Here is a 20,024-nt window from a genome sequence, read left to right as displayed (position 1 = left end):
AGTTGGTCTTAACTACTTTACCACCAACTTACATTGTGAGACCCAAGTGGTCGTTAATGCCTTGCCTGGATAGCAGCAGGATGGGACCAGGAGAACATGACTGTGTTACTAATTGTCCGGTGGAAGAAAAAAATTGGGCCGATAAAATGGATGTGGTTTTCCGATTTGCCTTAAATAGCTTCTTGTCCCCTCTGTGTGTGGGTTGCATTATTCAAAACAAAGTGAAATATATATATAGATAGCATTTTGTAAAATCTGTGTAAAACACATTGCTGTCTCTGCTCGTTGACTGATTTAGGATGGATGGCTTTCCCATCTTGACCTTGGCTTTCAAGAATGCGGCAGAGCCCCATGTTCTCGTATGTGAATGATAGCCATTAAAGTTAATTCCGTCTTTCATTATGCTGTTCAGTTTTCTCATTTGTCCAAACTGATTGGAATAGGACTTGTTGGTCTTCTTAGACTTTGCTAACTTCACTTTCTTGCCTTACATAGTCTCATTCTGGATCTCTTTCCAGTAATCTTCAGCTATTCAGAATGCATGAGGAAGGTGGTATTTTGGATAATTGAATTTTCAAGAAATTGAGGACTAAGGCATTTGTGGCATAGTCGAAGCAGCCCTGAGACATTGGAAGGAGTCCTGGTTTTGGACTCACACGGAGACTAGAGAGCTAGCTTGGCTCTCCATTGGTAGGTGACCCTGGGCATGTCATGGACACACTCCTGCCTCAGTAGGAACGAATCAACCCAAACCGAACTCTAGTAAAAGTCTTTGTATTGCTCTTCCTTTGGTCTCTCCCTGAACCTCCATTTTCATTCTGCTATTCACCAGACCTACAAAGGGCAGAAAATTAGATTGATTATGGATTGCCCCCAAGGAAGTGGGTATTTGCATCAATACATGGTTTGGTTCATTTTTAACTCCTTTTGTTATGCTTTCTTATTTTATCCCCGAAGTGCCATTCAGCAGAAGATTCAAATTAATCTAGGCTTTGAAGAATCCTTTTACCAGCTCCAGGAAGAGAAGCTTGGTAGTTGTAGTTGGTGACACCCACTGAGGGATTCCAGATGTAGCAATCTGTAGACCTGTTATGGTGAATAGAAAGGGGAGTAGATGTTAAAGATGGACCATCCCTCACCCAGGTTCATTAGATCAGCAGAGATCAAATCAGTGGCCTCCATAGGAGCCTCCAGTGCCTGGAAACCTTGGGAAGCTTTGGCAGCGCCATTGGTGGGGTAGTGTTTTCTCAGGCCTTACTGGCATTGACTGAGACAAGCAGAATTTAGAAGAAAAAGGAAGGTGAAATGAGTTTGGGACAATAGGTGGTATCACCCAAGAGAATCCTGTATTGTGGACTAAGGCTTCAGGCACTAGGATGGGGGCAAGAGGCAGAAGGCATTTCACTGGGACATGGAATGATGTGTTGGGAACCACACCAAGAGGGCTTTATCCTGAGCCTGGATGGGGAGACAGAGAAATGCCTTGATTCAGACTGGGTGTGGGGAAATGGGAAGATCATTCACTAGAGAAGATATCTGGGAAGGAGGCTTGGAACCACTTTGATGTCTTAAGATGTTGGCATACCAATGCACAGTGTGGTTAATAAAAAGAAACTACAGTTTTCATTTAAGGCAATGACTGTGATGCTGTAGCCATCACTGAAAGTTGGTGGGATGGTTCTCGTGCTGGAATGTGGTAATGGAAGGCCTTACATTATAAGGCCCCTCCCAGCTCTGACCTTCCTTGTTCTAAGGCCCCTCCCAGCTCTGACATCCCCTGTTCTCAGGCCTCTCCCTGCTCTGACATCCCCTGTTCTCAGGCCTCTCCCTGCCCTGACATCCCCTGTTCTCAGGCCCCTCCCAGCCCTGACCAGAAGAGATGGAAGATTCATATTCTGACTCTGTCATTTATACCTGTGCGGGATCTAACTATGGGCAGCAGCATCCTTAACTCTTTGTTTCTTCCTCCGAAAGGGGAAGGAGTGATGGGTCCAGGTGCCACATGATCTTCTTGCCATCACTCAAGCTAAGGTCTTCGTTTAAGAAAGGCATGGTGGGGGCCCTTGTATCTTGAGATGGTACCTACCTGACCTAGAAATCCGTCATTGGGGAAAGTAGGAGAACGGTGGGGAACATTTAGATGAAGAGGGAAGAGTAAGCCTGATGTCACTGGGCCCATTGGACCAGAAACAGGCTGTATCTGGTGCTTTCTTGGTGCTTCCGGAAGCTAGGCTAGGTAGCCAATTAGTCCACCAGGGCTCTTGGAGGGCTTGCTGTGGGTCTGGCTCCTTGTCAGGTGCTGGGCCTAGAGAGGGACAGATGTAAGGAAGCAGGCTCTGCCCTCCGGAGCTGACTGCTATGAGCAGGAGGTCCACTGCCTGGTGAAGTCAGACACTGTGAGACGAAGTGACTGCGTTGTTTATCGTTGAAGAATTGGATTTTATAGATTTGGTATTTCAAAGTTCACAGGAAAGCTGGCTAGCTCTGCGATGGGCCAGCCTTGGCTACTGTCTTGAGCCACTGAGGAGCGCAGGTGATGGCATCACTGGGTTCTGCCCAGAACACATAGAATTGTGCAGGCCCCCACTCTTAAGAGTGAAGAGGGTGTCCCAGCTGGAGAAGTGCTCAACTGTGTGCGGTTTTCTGTGATTCATCATTGGAAGAGCTGAGCTGCTTCCCCTGGAGAAGAGCGCTTGTTGGGAAGACGCAGTCTCTCTTGTGAAAGGGTTTGAGTTGGGAGCTCCAGAAAGTTGTCTCAGCTGGTGCAAGTGGGTGGGAATTACTGCTTTACCTCCCTTTAAGCAGGCTCTTCTTCCTGGGTGGTGGAATTAGGACCTCTGTGAGGGAGTGAGCTGCCTGTCCCTGCCACTGCTCAGACAGACATGAGATAAACCTGTTGAGGACATCACAGCAAGGCTTCCTGGGTCATGTGGCAGGCTGGAGGATCTTGGCGATCTCTTCCAACCCTTAGTTCTGTGCTTTCTCATAGCATTTTGTTGGAAAAGGAATGATAGGGCCCTTGAGACAGTTCGAGTCAGCTTAACTTTCCAAAGCCACAGTGTCAGAATCTCTTTGACGAGCACTGACATGGTTATGGAATGGAAGAGCAAGAAGCTGAGCCACCACGGTTATGAGGAATCATCTTAGGTGGCAATGGCATTGTCTTGGTGGAATTTTGGCTGTGGAAATGCAGAGACCATTTTGGCCAGTTCTTCAGGGCAGGTGGCTGTTGATGTTTTTCATGGGGTGTCTGACTTAGACGGTCCTTTGGGGGGATCCTGGTGCGATGTGACATTTGAGCCTCCTCCTCAAAGCAGCTCTAATTGATGCCAGGTCTAGTTTTTTTTTTAATATTTACTTTTAAAAGTGGAAAATGGTTGGACTGGGTCCCGTCTCTGGCCTAACACTGAAGAAATATTTGTCTTTATGCTCCCTTCACTCAGTTAGTGGCTTAAAGTGGATATTTTTCTTGAGAGAATATTTTGGCCTTTGGTCCATGAAGAGGGGCAAAGTGGTGGAGTTGTCTGGAGGGAGGAGAGTCAATCCACAAGCTGTAGGGACCATGGACAGCTCCGGCGGAGCATTGACCCTCACTGGATTTCAGCTGGGCCTTGGGCCTTCCCTTTATCGGCTGTAAATTTAAGCCTGAATGACAGGAAAGGAGAGAAAAGCTCCAAGATGATGAGCTTGATAAATGAGTCTTTTCTGAAGCTTTTGTTGGAGCTGGCCTTGTTTGCTTTTCATTCATTTTCTGTGTGGCTGAGATGTTTCCATAGTTCTCTTTTTCTGTCCTAGTGACTGATAAGATTCTGTTGTCCATAAAAGCATTATCCCTCTTTTGTGCGATAGGAAAAGGTTCTCAGTGGACGTATTGTACGGAAGGTTAACATGCAGCAGTAATCTGTGCAGGGGGTGGCTGACTCTTCATTAGGCCGTGTGGCTCCCCTGGGTTTACCTTTGCTCCTAATCTTCATTAGCATCTCATTTTTGTTCAGCTTTTAGGGAGCTTGTTTGTTAAGCACCTAAAATGGTCCTGTGATTAATCCCCTCCTCCAGGAAAACTGCAATGTGTGGGCTGATCGGGTTCAGAAATGTGACTGTTTCATCAGAATTGGGGAGCCTGTATTTGGTTGGATCTGCATTGGACTGGGCATCCAGAGGGAACCCAACCAAGCCAGTCCTTGTCCTCAATGAGCTTCTCTTCTATTGGGGGAGCATCCATGCTTATAGAAACAATTCTAAGGCAAAGTAAAAAGTGGCAGGGTCAGCAATGGCCTTGCCTGATAGAGGACACCAGCCCTGCCTTGCGGGAATTCTGAGAGGAGGCATGAGGGCTGTCTAGGTATGAGAAGCCTATTTGGGAGGCCAGTGAAGACCCCTCTGAGATGAGAGATGCATCTCAAAATCAAGGAATAGCCAGAGGCAGAGAGGGTGGGGAGAGGCCAGATTGTGAGGGGTCTGAATGCCAAGCTGAAGAGTGAGGGCACCGAGGAACCACAGCCGGAGGATGGGTGGGTTAGAGCTGTGCTTTGGGTAGAACACTTTGACTGCTCCGTGGAGCACTATTTAGAGGCGGGGAGACCAATTAGAGGTCTGTTAACTAGTCTGAGGGAGAGATGCTAACGAGCTGACTAGAGTGACACCATTGGAATAGAGAGGAAGGGCTGGCTGAGAGAATTGATGAGATGTGGCAGGAGATTGGCTAAGAGGCCAGAAGCTACACCTGAGGGATGAGGAGCTGGGCTGTTATATTAGGAAGGCAGAATTTATGATTTCAAAGAGAATCTCATATGTGCCTAAAAGGTCTGGAACCGCAGGATATAAGGAATTCTCTAGGCAGAAGGCAGGAGAACTAAAGCATGTATTTACACTCCACAATAACAAGCCCACAAACCAGCGTCCCCATTTTGATATTTTCATCAAAAGCTTCCAGGCCCAATAAGTCCGCCTTATAAGAGTAACCAGGAGGCCACAGAGAAGCGAGATGGTATAAGGCAAAATCGTATACATGCTTCCCCTCTACGGTAAGAAGATTACCCACTAGCCTCTAGTCAGCTCTGCTACCGGCAGCTCAGCTTCGGCTGTAGGTGTCTCTGGCTCCAACCGGAAAAGGAAAGGAGGATCTTCAAGCTGTCCTCTCCCCTCTTATAGAGTTTTTGACATCATCAAGCGCTGCCTGAATGACCAGGGCCAATTGGTTCTTGACTTGGCCCCTCCCCCAGCGTAGACCACGTTAACACACCTCCCCTCAGCCAGCGCCACGACTCATCACACAGGAAGCTCTGGTCCTGCCCCGGAAGAGCAAGCCCCAGCGTCCAGGGAAGCTCAACGAGGCGAGCTGAGTCATTCAAAGAAAACAAAGTCCATTCTGGCTACAGCTGTCCTCTACAGAAGCCAGGGTGTCTTTGTGGGCGGAGATCATCTATCCTCTCGGGATGCGGTGAGTTGAGACACTCTCTGGATCTTGCCTTAGAGGGCCTAGGGTCACATCTCATCTCTGCTACCATGCCTTTTCGGACCATACCCTTTGGGATTCCCACAAGGCCCTCAGCCTCCCTCCTTTATCTGTGTGGACCAGGTGGCATCTCTGGGGAGATGTTGCTGTTCCAAAAGATATCTTGGCCCTGATCATAGGCAAGTGATGTGCAGGATCATGGTTCAAGAAGGAGGTCAAGACTGAAGACCCAGGTGTGGATGTCCTTGGTCCTTTGGAGTTCCTGAGAGGTGATGAGATGACCAGGAGAGAGTGAATAAGCCTTGCCAGGGCTCCAGGATTGGGGCACAAGAGGATGATGAACGGACTAGGGCCTGCAGTGGGGGTTTACCAGGTGGAGCCCCTCTGCTTAGCTGGCAGGGGAACAGCCTCATCTCAGTCGTGTTCTGGCCGTGAAGTGTTTTCCTGAATCTCACTGGTATTGCATGACTGCCCCTCTTCTCCCCTCCACCCCCCATCCTTGCAGCAGGGTGCATTAGCAGAAAGAACTCAGGACCTGTGCCTTCATTTACATCAGCCGGGTTAAACTCACTAGAAAGGGGCCACTAAACCATACTTAAGGATCCTTGAAGGCCACATGTTGACTTAGAAAATCATATAGTAACCTTATCTGTGTTCTATCGTATTTTTGTTTATTTTGCTAAATGTTTGCTAATTCCATTTTGATCTGGTTGGACACCTCTGATTTAAATCATTGGATTGTGAGCTTGAAGGCAAGAACTGTCTTTTGCTTCTTTTTTTTTTATCCCCAGTGCTTAGTGCAGTGCCTGGCACACAGTAGGTGCTTAATAAATGCTGTTTGCCTTTGGAGGCTTGAGACTTAAATGTCAGGGCAGTGCTGCTGCTTCCTTCTGCATGTGACAGTCATTTATTTCCTTCTTCCCCCTCCAGTTCTCTCATCTGTCAGATGTGGAATGGCTTAGATAATCCTGAGAAGCCTTCAATTTGGAATCATAGAATTAATTACCTTCAGAGGGGTCCCACAGTTCTTGCATTATGTAGAACACACTAGCTTGGGAGAGTAAAGTTGAAATGTACAGATTGCGATCATTTTAAGTCATTTTTCCTGATCTGCCAACTCTGGCTTATCTCCAGGTACGTTGGCCTTTCTGGGGATCTTGCTTTAAATTCTTATAGAAATTGGGTCCCTGTGGTAATCGAGGTTTTTATAATAGAATTCTAGCTCTGTGATTCCTGGAAAAACCCTTTTTAGCTGGACTTGTTAACGATCTCTCCATGGGGGACAGGAGGAGGCTGGGGCTGATGCTGCCTGTTGGTCCTGCTTCCCTTGAGGTCGGTTTTCACGTCACATCACTGTGTTGTGGGGAAAATATGGCATTTCCCAGTGCCTCATGATGGTGCCCAAAGGGTGTAAGCCCTGCCTGTTTTGGCCTCATGAGTGGTTGTCAAGTGAGTGCCCAATGCTGAGGTTATCTGTCTGTCTCATGGAAGGAGAGCTTTGCTAGATGTGCAGAGGCTTACTGGTGTGAGGCGGGGAGGCAGCTTCACAGGTGGTACATCTTTGGGACCCCAGGGGTCCCTGAAGGCCATTGATGAAGGCTTGGGTTGGGTGTGCGCTGGGGCAAGTGCAGGAGAAAGGCAAAGTATTCCCAAAGTCTCCATGAAGTTTTAAGCTTTATAATACAAAATGCCTGTTTAGGATGTGCCTAGTTTTTTTGTTTGTTTGTTTGTTTGTTTTGTTTTTTGGAGAGTAGAAGGCAAGGCAGTTGGGGTTAAGTGGCTTGCCCAAGGTCACACAGCTGGTGTCAAGTGTCTGAGGTCAGATTTGAATTCAGGTCCTCCAGACTCCAGGGCCTGTGCTCTACTCACTGCACCACCCAGCTGCCCTAGGACATGCCTAGTTTTAAAGTGTAAATTAAGTCTGAGTATCAGATTTAAATGTAAAAAGTCGAATCAGTAAGCATTTATTGATGCCTGCCCTGTGCCAGGCTTGTGCTAAGAAGCTCTAGGGATGCAGTGAAAGGCAAAATACAACCTCTGCCTTTGAAGAGTTCACAGTCTAATGTGGGAGAAGACGTACAAAGAAGCTACAGAAAGGGACAGCCCTGGCATGAAGGGAATCGGAAAGGCTTATTGCAGATGGTGGGGCCTGGAAGGGGACCTGAAGGAGGCTGGGCAACCTGGGGGAGATGAAGAGGCATGGGGAATGGCCAACAAAAGCTGGGACGTAGAAGATGGAGTGCCTTGTTGGAGGAACAGCAGGGAGGCCAGTGATCCCGGCCTGGAGAGGAGCTGGGGCTAGGAAGCCTGGAAAGATAGGAAGAGCCGAATTAGGAAGGCCTTGGAAGATTTTCCCTTTACTCCTGGAGGCGCAGTAGGGAGCCAGGGGGCAGTGGCCCTGTGTATCTGATTCAGGCTGTGTGGAGGAGAGGCCGGAGGCTGCTGGGCCATCCAGGGGCAAAGGGAATGTGGCCATCCAGACACTGCTGGAAATGTCCCAGCGCTGTGCACCTGGCTGATCGTTTTCAGTCCTTGTTGTTAAATGTGGTTCACCCTCCTCTGTCTGCCACATCTGTCTTCTGCCCTTTGGATTATTTGTTGGTCTTAGTGTTTCTGAGATTGTGTGATTCCAGGGTGTTAGGTGGTGGCTGTTTTTTCTTAGATCATAGTTCAGACCTGGAAGGGCCTTCACTTCATTTCTGTAGGAATCAAGAGAGGAAAAGAGACCCACTCCCAAAGTCCCTCAGGCTTCAGATTTGAACTTGCTTCCTCCCTCTGTCTGCAAGACAGCCACCCTCCTGCTGCTTTCTAGGCTTTTGGGATTGGAAGTTGGAGCTTGAGGTCATTCACAGAGCGATGTGCTTTCCTAAGAGGAAGTAAAACAGCCCCGCCTTAGGTAGGCCCCTAGAGTGGACCTCTGGGCAATGTCCTAATTCTGGACTCCTGGTAAATAAATCCTTTCTTTATAAACAGACATCTTGCTTTGTACTACCCTGGAGTCTGTCCTCTTTCTCAGGATGAAGTAACCCCACCAGAGAAGGGACAGTGGACAACTTCTGAGCAGTCTTGTTGCAGTGGAGGTGGGGGGGGGGGAAGCCAGAGGGAGCATTTTTTGTTCAGAGCCTTTGTCATCACTGAAATGACTGTTTGTGCCTGAATCACTCACCTTCCCCTTCCCCTGGCTCACTCGCTCTCTCTGCCTCTTGAGTCTAGACCCCTTGGCATTGGCATCAGGACCTGGTGGCGGCTGGTTCTGATTGGGAGCTGCCAGTGATTCTGTTAAGCAGGAGACTTGTAGCTGTTCTCTTAATGTCTTTCCATAAAATTAAAGTTAAAGCTAAAACAAACCTGCTCTCTCTGGAACGTCACTGCCTAAGGTTTGAATGGTTAACAAAACACCCTGTTACTCTGCCCTGGAGAGCACTTTGAAGGGGAAGTTCTAGCATAGCTTCATAGATTTGATCAAAATAAATGACCCACAGCCAGCCAGATTTCAAAACAAAACATCAACACAGCATCATTTGAAAGGCACCTCACTCCCTGGGTGCATGACTGTGGGAGCCACGGGAAAGAATGCATTGTCTTGTCAGGTTGAGGGCCCTCCCATTCACGAGAGTGCTGCCAGCTTCCTGTTTCATCTGTTCTTTGTTTTGTATGAGAGCTGAGTGGGGAGTAGGAGCTAGCCAGCTGACAGCTTTTGTCCAAAGCCTGACAGAGATCTGTAATTATGGAGAGCCTGGCTCATGCTCTGCTAGCCGAGCTGTCCACAGGAGCCATTGGGTAATGGAAGTCATCCAGAGAGTCTTCGGATTCCTGCCTTGGTGCCCAGGAACTGGGGGGAACCTTCTTGAAGATGGATCTTTATTTACTAGAAACTTTAGTGACCTTGCTCTGGAGGGGATGCCCGGAGCTCCTGGTGGGCCTCTTAAGCTAATGATGACAGCCATGCTCCACAGGCTCTCTGAATTGCTGGTCCAAAGAGAGCTGGAGGCCACAGTGGTAGCTGGAGCCTCAGATCTGGGAGCGACATTAGTACAGTTCATCTGCTGAGATTGAAGCTCACGAAAATGCGGAAGAATGGGGAGTGTATCCTGTGGAACAGGGGTCTGACTTACTCTGACAGCAGTTTGCAAGCCTGGCATTTTCCATTGTGGCGAGTTGTTAGAATGATCATGCTTGGCTCCAAGTAAGAACTAGGAACAGAAAGGGGAAATTAGGGAAGAGGTTTGAAATCGATAGCAAGAAGACGGAGAAATTTTCCTAACAATTGGAGCTATCAGAAAAAGAAAGATTAGGTTGCCTTGGGAGGAAGACATTCCTGTCACTAGGGGAATTCACAGAGGCAGAGGAACCGACCATTTGTCAGAGATGTTGTCCCTGATGGCAATCTGGATGTAGGGGAAGTTTGGAACAGAGAACAGCGGCATGCTCTAACTTCCTATTTCTAGGATATCATTCTTTTCACCCAGGGCAGTCTAGACAGAGCCCTTCTGTGAAGAGCTTACCCTGGGGCACATTTTGGAAACAGATGAATTTTGAGGTGATAATTTCCCTATCTGAAACAGTAATCAGAAAGAAGCCAACTGAAAATGAAAATCAATAAAAAAAAAATACTACCTTTGAAATGAGGGAAAAAAAGTTAAAAGTAGGGCCGAGTGAGTGAGTGCTTTGTGATACAAACAGGTGATTTTTCCTTGTGGAGTTGAAAAGGACAGCTCAGTGGGGTTGGAAAAGAGAAGTGATGAGTGAGGTTTTGTCAGAGGAAACCTCACAGATTCTCTCTCTGTCTCTGTCTCTCTCTCTTTCTTCTCTGTCTCTCTCACTGTATCTAGTGGAAAGTAGCATTGTGAGCCCTAACAGGAGCAGTTATTTATCAGTTCAAGGAATATCTGACTTATGAGTGATAGACTCCCAGGCTTTGTTTGGTTGGCAAACTGAGGATCCTACACACAGAACGTGGGAGATTAGGCATTATACATACATGCCAGGTGAGTGGTGTGAAGAATGGTATGTACACTTCCAAATGAGGCTGAGATGACTTCCATCCAGCAGGAGATTGGGTTAGGACTAGGAAGGATTGTGGAGTTTCCCTAAAGCGTCGGCCACGGATACAGGAGTAGAGACAGAAAGCTGGAAATGATGGCAGATCTCAGGGAACTGGACTTCTGGTCAAAATGGCAGGTGAAAGGTTGTAGAAGAACCCAACTCTCACACATATACTCTGGAAAGGTTTTCAAAAGAGCACCAGACTGAACAGTGATCAAGAAATCCAAAGAGAAATTGTAAACTCTTTCATCTAGACCAGGAGAGCAGGCAGTGGCAAAGGGGTCCTCTAGGCAAGCCAAGGCGAAGTCAGGTCAACAGACTAGGAGTCAGCACTTTAAACAGATGCTGCAGGGGCACCTGAAGCCTGGACGCTGATGAGGAGCTTCATTGGGGTTAGAGTCCTATAAGGCTTGATGGTTACGCAATGGAAAGTCCCAGTGGGGACAGAATTCCACAGAACTCTGAACTGGGAACCTTCAGAAGGCTCTGAAGACCAGCGCCTCCTACCCAGCATGATCAAAGAGGACCCTCCCCTGGCCAGTAGCGCAGACACGATAGAGTAAAAAATGGGAGTGAGAAGCCGGAGTCCAAGAAAGTGAGGTGAGAACCAAGAGAAGCTTACCAGTTCCGTATGTAGGATCCTCAGTTTGCCGACCAAACAAAGCCTGGGAGTCTATCACTTATAAGTCAGATATTCCTTGAACTCATAAATAACTGCTCCTGTTAGGGCTCACAATGCTACTTTCCACTAGATACAGTGAGAGAGACAGGCAGGAACAAAGGGGATGGGGAAATGAGCACGACTTCAATCTTTTATCTAACCAGACAAATGGGAGCTAAACACATACACGCACGCACACACATATATGCTCTTGCACACACATGCACAATACATATGCACATACATGAGAATTTGGTGTAGAAATACTAAACCAAGAGGAAGGCAGTGGGATGGAAGCAGATGACCTTGAGTATATCGGATTGATCCCATTGCTTCTTACTTACCACCTTCTTGTTTTTAAAGAGGAGCCTGGGGAGCAAAGACAGGAAACAATATAAGAGGATATAATGAAGAGAAATACACAATTAAAAATCACAACTGTGAATGGGAGGAATTTATTCATGAAATGGAAGAGCCTACAAGATGGGTTACAAAGGAAAATGAAACAAAAGGTTGTTTGCAAGAAGTACTCTTAAAACAAAGAGTCATATGCAGTTAAAACAAGGGGTAGCGCAGAGTTTATTATATTTTAGTTAAACTCAAAGAAGTAATCATCTCAGACGAGATAACAATAAAAATAGGATAGTTAAGAAGCAGGAAAAATACATTACTCTTAAAAGCACTATATAAATGAAATTGTGTGTGTGTGTGTGCGTATACATGTACTGAATGACATAGTATCTTAGTACTTGAAGAAAAAGTAATTACTAGGAGAAACAGAAAATAAAACAGTGATAGTTGGCTACCTCAGTATACAGCTCTCAGATCTAGATGAATCCTACAAAAAAGATGAACAAAAAAGAAGGATCTGGATAGGCCTTAGGTTAGATATGACATATTTCTGGCAGTTATTGAGTGGGAATAGAAAGGAATAAACATTTTAGCTGTGCAAGCAGCTTTACAAAAAATAACTATTGTGGGCATAACATCCCACAAAACAAATGAAGAAAAGCAGAAATCTTAAACATACGTGATCAGAATTCAATGAAAATTAAAATAAAGGCCTTTGAAAGGGTTTCCCATTCAAATGGGGACTAAATAATTTATTTCTAAAGAATTGTTGTGTCAAGATTATCATTTACTTTTAAAACAAATTATAGAAGCAACTGATAATTTTATCAAAGAAGACAACAAAATGAAACAGTGTAGCAAACCTTTTTTTTGCACGCGGGGGTGGGGGGGAGGGCGGGGAGGGGAGCAGCACTCCAAAGAGAAACTGTGAACTCCATCTAGACCAGGAGAGCAGGCAGTGGCAAAACTATCCTGCCAGGGAAGCCAGGTCAACAGACTAGGAGTCTGTACTCTAAATAGATGAAGTCCTAGAGGAAAATTTATCCATAAACTTTTTCATCAGCAAAGAAGCTAAAGAACAAATAAATTAAGCGTGTAACTAGGGAAACCTAGAAAACCAACAAATCTAAATGCTAAAATAGAAATTTTGAAAATCAAAGATGAGATTAAGAAAAGTGAAAGCAGTAAACAAAATGGATAAATCAAACCGGAGGGCATTTTTTTGGAGGGAGAGCAACAAGTAGTAAAATTGGTAAATTTTAAAAAGAGAAGAAAACCAATTGCCAATATTTAAAAAACCCCAATACAAGAGAATTCCTAACAAAGAGGAACCAAAAGGAAATTAACTATTTTACACAATTATGTGCTAATAAACCAACAGATGAAAAAAAAACTCAATAAAAGAGAATTCCATTATTTTCCTCAGTCATGTTTTTTTTTTTAATCCATTCCCCATTTGATGGGCACCTGCTTTGCTTCTCATTCTTGGTCACCATAAAGATTGCTGCTATGAATATTTTGGGTCTTTATTGGACCTCCTGTTTCTGTCTCTGACTTCCTGTATGTGTCTAGCAGTGGATTGCTGGATCAAAGGCGTGGAGAACATAGTAACTTTTCTTTTAGAATTCCAAAGGGAAACAGACCAGTTGGTACAGCTTATAGGCCATCCATGTACCTGCCTTGCCACAGCCCCTCTATCATTGACTGTTTCCTTTTTTTTTGCATTGGCTTTTATTCCACAGAATGCCCAAGTAATGTCAAGTGGTCACTGGAACTTGGAAGAGAGTTTAGGGCCTGAGGTGTTGGTTTTGATTCATCTGCATAAAGGTAGGATTTGGACCCAGGGGAACTAATGAGATCACCAAATTAGGCAAGAGCAAAAAAGGAGAGAGAGGTCAGCATAGAGCCTGAGAGGATGCCCTTGCAGAGCGTGTGGATGGAGATGGTGATCCCACAAAAGAGACTGAGAAGGAGCAATCTGGTGGGTAGGAGGAGAAGCAGGATAAAGCAGGTTCACCAAAGCCACGGAAGGGGAAAGTATCTAGGAAGAAGGGGATGGTCAGAAGTACCGAAGGCCCCGGACAATTCTTGGGAAGCGAGGCTCATGTTGGGGCCAGATGGTCAAGGTTCATCTTCTGTGTCGTTTGCGTCTCTTTTCTGAGTACATGTTCCTCTGGGTATTTGGGTGGCAGTGATGTTAAAGAATCTCAGGTATTGCGAAGAGCCATAGAAGTTGCCAAGTTGCACTGATAGCTGAGTCAGAATTCATGGCGCTGGCCTGAACCCGCTTTGAAACATCGCCTCAGAAGGGGTGTGCCATCCCTGCTGCCAGACCTCCAGGGAGGAAGCGCTTGTCTTTTGAAAAATACAATAAAATCAAATCGTTGATTGCTTTTGTTTTCATATCACCTTATGTTGGAATAAATGCCCACCCCACCACGCCTTGGTGCCCATTGTCACAAAAAAGAAAAAAGGAAGGGGGGAAAGCCCAGGTTATCAATACGTAGCCAAGGCCCATCATATGTGGGGTGAAATATAATGTTCCACGCTGCCTCAGTGAGCCCCACCTCTGAGAAGAAGGCATGGAGCTGTGGGGACATATTCTGTTCTTGGCTGCTTCTCATTTGGGGGTGTTTGCCATATATCGATATGAAGATCCTCTTCTCTGTCATCCCCCCATCTCCAGGAGCCATAATTCCATCTTTTCCTCCTCTCTGCTTTTATAAGACTTCCTTCAAGCCACTTCTGCCCGCCTCCCAAAGTACTCAAACTGTCTTTTACTTTGGTGTTTTAGGAAACTTACTTTTGTGTTATTCTTCTTTCAAAATGCCTTTGAGCTTTTTACAGGAAGGATTTGCCGACTGTCTGACCCAGTGACGGAGATTCTCCTGCTGCTTTTGGTCCCTTTTCAGAACTTCTAGTGACTGTGCAGTGGTTGATTAGAGTTACTTTCAGAGTCACATTCTCTAGGTTATTTGGATGTGTTATGAATGTCATACATCTATGTTCTCCCTTTAATAATGAGAATTGAATAGTTTGTAAGAAGGATTTAAGGTCCATAAATATTTAACAGCTTTTTGGATGCAGACATTGCCCAAGAAATCCTTCCGAATATAGTGTATACAGCATATGTCAGTCAGTAAGCAGGATGTGACGAGCAGGGCTTTGGAGTCTAGCAAGGCTTATCTTAAGCAGTCTCGTTCTTCCTGCATCTTGCCATAACCCTTGGATTGCCAGCTTCCCTAAGGTGTCCTTGCTGAGTAAATGTGCTGTTTATTACTTTGCTCTTCTAAGTGCATGTGTGTCCTAAATAGAGATAAAAAAATCAATTTAATTACTTAGGAAATTTTTCCTTAAGGGTAAGTGAATTACCAGGAAAAATGAATTGTTTGTCCAAGATAACTTTATTTCAGAGTTGTAGATGAGGACAAATTAATTTCTTCGTGAAGATTAGGAGCTGGTTGGTCTGTGAGGGGAGTGAGAGACTTCACTGAAAGGTACATTAACCACCTCTGGACGGAAGTTGGGCCATGGGAACTGGTGGAAAAAATGGAGTATGAGTCCTGAGGACAATGGGAGAAGGGGTGGAGTACAGGCCCCTTCTACAGGTCTTAGGCCAGGAATGTTGAAGGAAGAGAAAACTCATTGCAGTGAATGGAATGATGAGGAGAGGTGTGTGCTCTGTAGCAACTCTGCTGTTTGGCCTGGGCTTTGGTCCCATGCTGCCATGGGGGCTCCACATTTGGGACTGATGAACCCCATCTTCCTGAGATGGAGGAGCTGAGAGAACATGCCGAATCCCCAGGCTAGGAGGCAATGGGAATTGGTTGTTTCTTCCTCTTGACAACAGTTTTGGGTCTCTACTGAGAAACTGGAAGGCAAAAGCCAAAAAAAAAAAAAATCAAAACAGACTTTAGACGTGTAGACTGTCATGTGAGAAATGCAGAGTAATGAGTGTGGTATTTGTTTGCTGAGGCCAGAAAGGGTTTTAATGGGAAAGTAGAGAATAAATGAACTCTTTTTATCCTTAGCTACTACATTAGGTTCATTTTATTTTTCAGGAAGCAATTATTTGATACTGATTGAATGCATTTAAAAATCTTTGAACCTTTAAATATGTTGTTATTGGCAATTAAAGTCTTTTCACTCCTTGGTTCTGAATTTGCTGGAGGTCGGCTGGATGCTTTGTCTCAAAGAGGTGTTTGCAGAATGAAGAAATTGTCTTTTTTATCGCTGCGTTTATTTTTTTTTTTAAAGAAAAGACTATATTCAGGGAAGGATGGATGGGAGAATTTGATTTGTTTTCTAGTTAACAAAAGCTGAAAGTGAGTACGTTGACTTTTGAGGTAGAGAATAATTCCATATGATGGATTGTTTTACTTTTTCTTGGGTTGTACCTGCGGGAAATGAGAAAATAGAATTTGGAATTGAGGAACTTAACCTTTCCGCTTTGTCGATGAACGCACCTTTAAGAATTAAGAAATTTCTAGCTCTGTGTGTACCTTTAATGAGAGAGAGTCGTTGAATTTCCATCATCAGGTGTATTTGCAGTACTTTAACAAAGCATTTGAATCAGTCAGTCAGTCAACAAGAGTTTGTGAAGCACCTACTGTGAGCTAGGTACTGGGGATACAGATATAAAGAAGGACACAATCCTTGCTTGCAAGGAGCTCACATTTGAATGGGGGCGACAAAGTAGATATAATAGTGTGTGTGTGTGCGCGCGCGCGTGCTTATGCATGTGTGTACATATGTGCATATATGTGTGCTTGTGTCTTATGGTATATATTAAATATAATACATGTAAATATGTACAGCATTACTATCAAGTGACTAAATATAAATGTACACAGAGTAGTTAAGTACAAGGTGCTTTAGGGGGAAGCCCAGTAGCAGCTGTGGGGGCTTCATGTGGAAGGTGGTGTCTGAGCTGCTTTTTAAATGAAGAGATGGACTCTCTGAGGCTGAGGTTATGTGGGGGGCATCCAAGACAAACAAGGTGATGGGGAATGGAATAAGTAGGGAGAATCACATTGTCAGATGTACTCTGAAGGAAAATGTCTTGGTTGGCAGTTTATAAGATGGACTGAAATGGTCCAGTTCATCTAGGTGAGAGGTGATGAGGCCAGAACTAAGGTGGGTGGTGTGTGAGTGGGGAAAAGGGGGCAGATGTGAAATGTGTCGTGAAGGTAGAGATGGGGAGATTTGGCAACTGATTGTAAGAGTGAGGGAGGAATCAAGGAAAATATTAGGGTTATGAACTGGAGACCCTGGGAAAATGGAAACATTAAAAGAAGGGAGAGTTTATGGGGAAAGTTAATGAGTTCAGTTATGTTGTATTTAAGATGTCTTTGGGACATCTGGTTTGAAATGCAGTAGGTATTTGGTGATCTGGAATTGAGGCTAAGCAGAGAGACCAAGGCTTGATATATAATCTAGGAGTTATCCACATTTAGGCTACCCTCAATGCTTTCTTCCCTTCTGATCGGAGGGTTAGAGAGCAAAGAATTTCTCCCAAAGCCTCCAGGTCAGCCGTGTCTTCATTTCTTATCAGCCACACTTCTTTGGGTTGAACTCTTGTCAATACTCCTTGATGATATGAAGGGGTTTTGAGATGAAAGGAATGGGAAGAGAGAACCCCTATTAAATGATCTTATTTTTTTTCTAAAATAAGGGGTAAAGTCTTCAGTTGAGAAAGAAATGGAGGGAGGAGGAGAAGGTGGGGCTGAGAGAAGAGAAGGAAAAGAGAAGAGAAAGTGTGGAATAGCTTCTGAGGGGAGTGAGATAGGAAATTGGTTAGGGAAGACTAAAAGGATAGCCTTGTTCCAGTGAGGTTGGATAGCATGAATTTGGAATGTACCCCATCAGCATGATTGTGAACCTTCCTCTAGCACCAGTTAGTAGCTTGTGAGTAGAAACTGAGGAAGAAGATAGGAGCTATTCCACGGCTGAGGTTTGGTGGGAGGAATCTGGGGCTAAGATCTGGCAAAAGGGAAGGGGAGTAAGGGATTGGAATGTAGAAGAAAGTATAGAGTAGAATAGTCACTCTTGGATTGAGAGAGAGAGAGAGGAAAGTAGGACATAGTAGAGGGAATGAATGGACTGAGAAAGAGGTGAGGGAACTAGAGGTCTCAGTGAGGGCTGAGAACTGGTGTAGCAGGGAGTGAAGCCTAGGAAGGGAGGGTTCTCATTCACTTCAAGGCGACAAACACTGAGTTCCCACTGTTGGATGCCCGGTGTTTGGGCAGGTTGGGGATGACTCAGAGATGGAGAAAACCCAGGTCATTCCTGCCTCTAAAGAACTTAACAACCCAAGAAGCTGGGCACAACATTTTCACAAATAAATGTTTCATTCCGTATGTGCTTATGAAGTGGCTGCTATGAACCAGAGATGTCCTTCCCTTAAGAAGCTTCGAGTCTAAGCGGGAAACAACCCATGCACAGAGCGCATGTATGGAGATTCAAAGATTTTTGGTGGGGGATGGGGGTGCTAACAATGGTGAGATCAGGTCAGAGATCAGGGAAGGCCTCATGGGGGAGGTGACACTCGAGCTGAGCCGTGCATGATGAGCAGCTGATCCTGATAACGATGTGCCGCCATCCTTGTGGATAGAAAATATGCTTCCCACCCCGCCGTATTTGAGCCGTTTGCTTGGGAGATTTTCCTTGGCATTGGTAACAAGCTTATACTATTGCTTCTTCCCTGCTGCCCTCTTGCCCTTTCCCCTCGGCCCTCCCCACATCACACAGGTGATCAGTAGCCTCGAGGTGATGGGCTGTCAGTCGTAAGATAAACCTCATCTGTGGCATAGAGCCTTAGGTAGCTGGGCTCAATCCTGGGACATGGATCTCATTAGCTTCAGCTAGGTGAGCTAACTCAAGTATTTGGCATTGAATAACCTTGTTGTGTTGGTCTGAGTAACCACGTTCTTTCAGGGCTTGGGGAAGAGAATTGTTTGACCTACTTCTCACCATGGCTAAGCCATTTCGTAGAGGTGAGAGCAAGAATATATGCAGGTATTTGGTCTCCAACAGCTGTTTGCTAATCCTTGGGTCCCAGAATCACAGCCAAGGTGAGGGTCATTTGGGGGGAATTTCTGGTGTGGAAGTTTGTAGTTTGGTTCACAGATGCCTGTCAGTGGATTGTCTGTAAGAGTTGCCTGTGGCTTTTGAGGGGAAGTCTTTTGCCCAGAGTTAACCAGCCAGGATGTAGCAGAAATATTTCTTCCTCCTACCTCCAAAGTCACCTCTCTCTTTTTCTGTGGTGCTGGACTGCCTCCCTTAGAATGATGGTATTTTGCCAAACTCCCACTCCTCCTTCTGTTTCTCCAGAGGTTGTTGGAGGAGTAGGCCCCCCATTGATACCAGGACTGACTCAAGGACAACCTAGGCTGATGGGTATTTGGACATTGGGTCTGAGATTTCCATCTTGTGACTCATCTCTGCACGGATGCACACTTGCTCCCCTTGGCCCCCTGCTGATTCTGTGGGACTCTTGCCTTCTTTTGAGGAGGCGTCCTGGGCCCTGAAACCCCTTGCTTCAGGGCGGAGCATCCCATGGTGACTGTGTGCTGTGTAGATGTTGGTATCTGCTTTGGATGCCTGCCTGGCATTTAACTGAGACTTCCTCAAACCTTTTCATGACTTTTGTGGTACGAATGTCACACTCTGAGAGGGAGTAGGGATTGTAGAAGCCTGTGAACTGCTTCTGGCTTGTATAGGGCATCTGTCTACAATGACCTCAGTAGCAGGCCCTCAAGCTGAGACCTCTAGAAGGGGCACCCCACTTCTCTTGGGCACCGGCTTTGATTCTCAGCCTGCTTCTGCCACTTTGCCCCTTTCATCCTGTGCTCTGGGACCAAGCAGAGCAAGTCACATCTCTGTCTCAGATGAGAGTCCCTCAGGAACTCAGAGACAGCTCCCCAACCTCCAGTTTCTTTGGTTTCCCTCCGTGCCCCACATGGCACCCTGGTCACCCTCCTTTTGACTCCTTTTGCTCTGTCAGCCTGTTTCCTAAAATGTGGTGCCTAGAATTCGATATAGTTTCCCAGATTTCCTATAATCACAGTTGGAAATGACTCAAAGATCATCAGATTCAACCCATGTGTGGCTAGAAAGCTCCTTTATTATGAATAAATGACCACCCATTATTCCCTTGATCCAATCTCATTTTCTGGATAAGAGAATGGGCCCAGGGGCTTCCTCATCTGTTCCAGCCCACACACGTGCTAGCTGGCCGAACTAGGGTCAGGGCACAGGGAAGCCTGAATCAGATTTGATCTTGAAGCTCCGCCCTTCTCATTTGCATTTGGTTTTTGGCTGCCATCTTTCTCACCTGAACTTAAGTGTCAGTAGGCTCCTGGGGATAGGGCCTGTTTCACGTCTGTCCTTGCGTCCTCGTTGTCCAGCTCGTATACTGGCGCAAAGAAGAAGCACTTGATGAATGCTTGTGAATTGATTCCATTGCCTAAGGGACATGGAAGCCACGTGGAAGCATGGATGGCAAGTTGA

The 20,024-nt window shown here is 45.7% G+C and overlaps 1 protein-coding gene across 1 annotated transcript in view; it reads left to right on the top strand.

Moving 5' to 3' along the window:
* The window catches only part of TBC1D22A (TBC1 domain family member 22A), a 323,593-nt gene that overhangs the window by 115,579 nt on the left and 187,990 nt on the right, over positions 1–20,024 (top strand). The gene's annotated exons all lie outside the window — the stretch shown is intronic.

This window comes from Trichosurus vulpecula, chromosome 5 (genome assembly GCF_011100635.1).
Source record: "Trichosurus vulpecula isolate mTriVul1 chromosome 5, mTriVul1.pri, whole genome shotgun sequence".
Taxonomy (NCBI): Eukaryota; Metazoa; Chordata; class Mammalia; order Diprotodontia; family Phalangeridae; genus Trichosurus; species Trichosurus vulpecula.
Note: the sequence above shows the minus strand (reverse complement) of the source record. Positions and strands in the feature narration are given on the sequence as shown.